This window comes from Pholcus phalangioides, unplaced genomic scaffold (assembly GCF_987345545.1).
Source record: "Pholcus phalangioides strain wild (caught in Gottingen) unplaced genomic scaffold, Ppha-v1.0 ptg000042l_1, whole genome shotgun sequence".
In the NCBI taxonomy this organism is placed as follows: Eukaryota; Metazoa; Arthropoda; class Arachnida; order Araneae; family Pholcidae; genus Pholcus; species Pholcus phalangioides.
In genome coordinates, this window is record NW_028301628.1 from 25185316 (window position 1) to 25191315 (window position 6000).

Sequence of the window (6000 nt, forward strand, 5' to 3'; positions counted from 1 at the left end):
ATATGCCCCATTCGACTAAACGGGATATATGATTGCCGTATTTGCAAACGGGACTTTTTTTTATATAGTTATCATTTGGTTATTATTGTTATCAAAAACGTCCCGATGCTATTACATTATGTGGTGTATATAGACTGTATCTCTTATTTTTTTTTCCGCTCATTTTTACACTCTTTGACCAATCACCGTCGAAATTCTCAGAATACAAGGACCCAAGTTGCCTTCAAGCAGTACAGATGCTATTCTAACCACGGCTCAGCTTGCTCCAGGATAATATAATATGAAAGCAAATCCTAAAAGAAGCTCTGGAAGAACAAAACCGCAGCATCAATTTTAAGAATACAATTGTTTGCTCACGAGCAGCTAATGCCGTATACTGAAGGGGGGGGGGAGGGTGTTGCCTCTTCCATTCGAAAAAATAAGGAAAATAGGATGCAAACAACACTCAATGCAGATTCCTATGGCAAATCACCTCTGGCAAAATAAGCAACGCTTCCCCCAAAAACCTTTCTGAGTACCTTGAGCTTAACAAGTCTATAGAAATTTCAAAAATTCCAATAAATGTGACAAAAGACAAGGTCCTTGCCCAAAGAAAACATCGCCATGCTCTAGGCAAAAGTACCAATGCAATAAAACTGACCACTTGGAACAATTCATTTTAAGTGAAAGGAGACAGGTCGTAAAATTTGTTCTTTTCTTCCGGGTTTGGTTTTTGGCTGTTCTGCTTTAATTAGGAAAAATTATTGTGATGGTCTGTTTTTTTCTTTTATTAACGGGATTGTGGCGCCATCTGATGTAAAAATCACGAATAGTCACGTGCAGAGGATGCGTGAAGGCATCCTGTTTCCTGAGTTTTAGAATCCGATAACCTGGGCTTTTGGGTAGCAGAACATCAGCCAGTCCCTCCTCCCATGACTTCTTCCCCCCCCCCCCCTTAATCTTTTGACTGTGCTATTTTGCGTTTTATCTCGATAAGCACTCATTTTGCAAAGATTTGTTAACAATCCGGTCCTGGCTCTTTTCATTCTCTGCACATTACATACACCATACAACTCACGCACATGCACAAACTTCTCTTACCCCCTTCACATACCACCCGTGGTGATCTGCAGGTCACCAGACGGCCTGCAAAGGCTAGATGGCGATGGAAACGTTCAATTCTGGTCTGGTCTGGAATGTGATAATCGCACACTTTAATCTGTTAATCGTATTCCCTGCATTTGGTAGGACTCTGGTTTGCATATTTCCAGTTATTTGCTTTTGTGCCGTGTCCTCTATGGACAAAAAAAACTGGGAATAATGTAATAATTTTGCAAATCGCATTCAAATATGCAAATTCTTTCAATTTTTATGAATTTTTGTAACTATTTACAAATTTACGAGATACCCTGTATCAAGGACGTAGCGAGGGGCGGGGGGACTTGGGGCAGTATGTTGTGGCGGCATTGAATTTATTAAGGGAGACAGACGGACCATGACCGATTGGACTTCTTTCTATCAAACACATACACGTACATGCACAACACAATTCTATACACAAACAATATATACTTTCCTTTCTTCATAGGCCTTCTAGGTCAGTTTGTATGCTGACAGGCGGCCCATAGGGCTGGGAATCAGCCAAAATTCAATTCTGGTCTGCCCCCCCCCCCCGAAATGTAAGGAAATGACTGAAAAAAGGGAAAAAGATGGCAAAATCTATTGTTCTATCACTTTGGTTCCCCCCCCCCCGAAATGAAAGTGGTCCCCTCCCGAACGAAATTTCTGGCTACGCCCCTGCCCTGTATATCGATAATACAATTAGAATGTGGCACTTGGAATGTGGTTGTCAGATGAATACTGATCAAAAGACGAATAGTAGTTCTGTTTGCTCAAAAAAACAAAATAATATTATCTTTCAGTGTAGTGGTATTACATTATATATTCTTTAGGGTACGGCCCGGTGCGTACCATAGGCGTAAACTTATTGAAAATGTTGGGGGGGGCTCAGGCTCTAATGGAACCTCGTTTATACGACGCGTCGTATAAATGCGAAAGCAGTACTGCAAAGCGAACTTTTTCCGAAAATTACTCCCCCCCCCACCTTTTTTTTACAGACGTTTCCGAAAAAAAAATTTGTGAAAATCTGTCGTTTTGATTCAAAATCTTATGCTTGAGAAGAAATATACTTATAATACTATCATAACATTACTGTTGCTCAAGCAATTCTTCAATTCAATAAGTCTCAAGCAATTTTACGGTATTCATTTCAAGATTTAACCGAAAAAAAAAGTGTTATTTAAACGTTATGTAAAACGTCCTTTACTTGACAGAGAACACCGTTACAAAATTATCGAATGTGGGGGCGACAAAAATCCCAGTTACAGCCCTGGCTATCAGCATACCGTAGCCCGTTCAATAATTATTTCAGTACCTGTCAAAAGCCATTGAACACAGGGCCACAACTAGGGAGGAGCAGGCGGGTCTCGTGCCCCGGGCGCTAGACCGGATGGGGTGTAAATTTCATTCTAAAACCTCTCCTTCAACATTACAAGGGGGGCGTCAAAATGCGCGCTTGCCCCGGGTAACCAAGCATCTAGTTGCAGCCCTGATTGAACCAGTCAATCATCTTAAATTTTATTACTTATTCAGTAAAAAATATGCATGAGAAACTACAGTCGATCCCGCTTAGTTTTTCCACTTACAACGTTTCTTCATGATGGGTTTTTGAAAACCGTAAAACACTGTATTTCAGTGACACGTTTTCACCAATTGAAAAATTATGTGATTCGATTGATAGAAAAGGTGTTTTCCAAAGACTTGGGAGTTCGAATCGAAGTGAAAACGTCGATTAATTGAAGTGTATACAAGCAGGGCCCTGGGTAAAGCAGGAATTAGGAGGCTCTTGCGACAAGAGTCAAAGATGTTAATTGGTCAGTGAGTGTATGTTGTTTGAATTTCGGGGGCTCAAAGTTATAAAGGCTTCATTTGCCCATGAAGAAATTAGGCCCTGTATACAGGGATAATGTATAGAAATGTATAGCAACTGAAGCAAAACCTCGTACAAATAAGTAAGGTCAGAAACGTAATAGGGAGATATATACAAAGGGTTCCATTACATTTTCCTAAATACAGTAAAATCTCCACAAATAATCACCTGTACTCAAACACAAATATGCATCAGTGGCCGCCTCTATTCGGCGTAAAATTTCTATGGTGGAGCCCCGTACGCTCTCCTCTTATATTCATTTATCGAATTTACTGATTTATTTTCTTCGAGTGGGTGCGGAGCCCCCGGGAAGTGTACACGGAGCACCGGTTGAGAACCGCTGCTTCAGTGAAAAGTTTTCCCAAACTTTTTGTGTTCCATAGCTCTTCTTTAAAAAAAATTTCTTTCTCATTTCTCCCAACTCAAGCCCACCCATGGGATCCTATACTAAACCCATAGCTTCTATCGACCCTTTGGACAATTGCATCGACCCCTTCCCCCAGGGGTCGATATTTCACACTTTGGAAAGCACAGCTTCAGTGGCCATTCTTGGTTATTATACAACTTAATTTAATGAAAGGTCACGGGAAATTGACCTTTTTATTTTTGATTTATTCAATTATTCATTTTTTTTTTTTTTGCACTATTTATAAATTTGTTATGATTAGTCCTGTTTGTTGCATTTATATAAATTCACCTCTTTTTAGCATTAATGTGTGTATAAATGTATGTAATTGAAGAATTTTCAGAATAAGTGCAAATTTTCAAGTTGTGCGGAAGATTAATTAAATTTTTGTAATTTTTCAAATTAATATTGCTCATAAATACAATAAAAGTTCGTTATAACAACAGCTCACAACCACAAGAAAAGTTTTCGCTGTAACGTAGTTCTCATTATAAACGAATTTTCACGTTTCGCTCTGTAAGAACATAAAATTATTGAAAATTGCTGCTTTATCTGCATTGGGACGTCTTTGAGATCATTTCGTTCTAATATTAACGATTGAACGGAACTCTAGTCATGTGAAATTGATTTTTGATCTCAAATCAGTTGATTCTCTAAGAGTATAAGACGTTTTCCATAGAATTTCGTATCATCAAAGCGGTTTAGATGACCAACTGAACAATTAAAAGTCTGAACTTATTACATTCATGCTCACTTCCATGGATTTATGGATCAGGAAAATCGTCTATCGAATCGGAAATTCGACATTTTCAAATAGTTTGGTTGCTCAACTCCAAGGACCTTCTAGCTACAATGGACCATACCCGAAGCCCGGGTGCTTTATTTGCTTGTCATTTCTTTTTTTTCAAGTAAAAAGAAGTAAAATCTCAGGAGAAAAATCCGCCTATTTTTGACATTATTCATGTTTTGTTACTTGTGTGCACGTGTAGTTTGCTTCTTTTTCGAGCAACTTTTTCTTTCTATTAGTGAGCAGCTACAGTACTAATAACTAGAAATTCCTAAATAAAATACATGTAGAAATCATTTGCATGAGAATGTTTTTGCAAATGAATATGCACCGAGATAAATAGAAAAGATGCATTTAAAAACGCATTTGCGTTTTTTGCTTGGTTATTTGTTCTTTAGCACATATTTTCTCAGTTTTAGTTCATATTTAGCCATTTTTTTTAAGTGGAAAATTCGGGCTCTAATTACAGGCGAATCCCGTTTTAACGAATACCGTTACAGCGAAAATATCGTTTTAACGAATGGTTTTCTAATCCCTCTAATAAGTATACATAGGAACAATGCAAACAATCTGAAATTTCTTTATAACGAAGTGTTTTCTCCGGTTTCTTGGACTTCGTTATAACAGGATATTCTACTGTATAACAATCATTTAATGTATTGTTACCAAAGTGAATGTGACAAGGGCGTAGCCAGAAATTTCGTTCGGCAGGGGGGACCAAAGTGATAGAACAATAGATTTGGTCATCTTTTCCTCTTTTTTCGGTCATTTTCTCACATTTCGGACGAGGGGACCAGACCCCCAAGTCTTCCTCTTCGCTACGCCCTTGGAATGGGACTACCCCTGAGCATGAGTGTACCCAAGAAAACCAATCTATTGGGGGGGGGGGGGGAGGGACACGGAATTTCTTCCAGAGAATTTTTGAGTTGGTGGCAATTTTCCAAAAGCATTTAATTAACAAAAATTTATTTGATTGTTGGGGGCGTAGCCTTTGCCCTTGAGCCCCATTCTAGTTTGATCACGGTCCAAGTAAAAATATACTTTCATTCTCTCTCTCTCATTGAAACGAGCACAACTCCGGTCTATCGCCATAGGCAATTTATTCAGATCTAGTCATGCCGTAAATCTGAGTATATCCTCCCAGGATCCCCCAGATCTCATGAATTCCGAAATCCCCTGGGCGGGGTCATGAAAATGACTATATACAAAAAATATATTCAGAACAGTATATGCATCTTTATTTATTCCAAGGTTGGACAAACCCCAAGTGCCAGGTCACCATGGTGACTGGAAAATCTGTATTCGCGCCTAAAATTTTGTATATGTGATTGCTAAATCAGAATCTAGTGATGGCTCAAAATTTTCCGATTTCATAATTGTCTTCCAACATAGAAAGGAGCAGAGCCACAACTAGAGAAAGCAGGTAGGTCTGGTGCTCCGGACGCTGGACCAGAATGTGAGTCGAATTCACCCTTTAACTGCTTCTTCTACATGCAAGGGGCGCCAAAATTCCGAATTGCCCCAGATGACAAAGTATCTAGTTGCGGCCCTGGGAAGGGGGTCATCAATTCCCAGAAAGGTTGAAAAAAGATTATTTAAGATACTTTTCTCGTGAAAAAACCATGCTTGGCTCTTAAAAAATTTGGCTGGTGCCTAAATTTTTTAATGATTTTTGTCCAGCCCTGTATTTATTTATATTTTATGATACAGTGTATATTTCCCCCAAAATCAAATTACATGTCACTTATTTAAGATTTATTTTACTCTCATATATTGAGTCATATATCAGGTTTTAAATTAGAAAAATAATAATTTTTTTAGTTGCATAAATTTCTTATT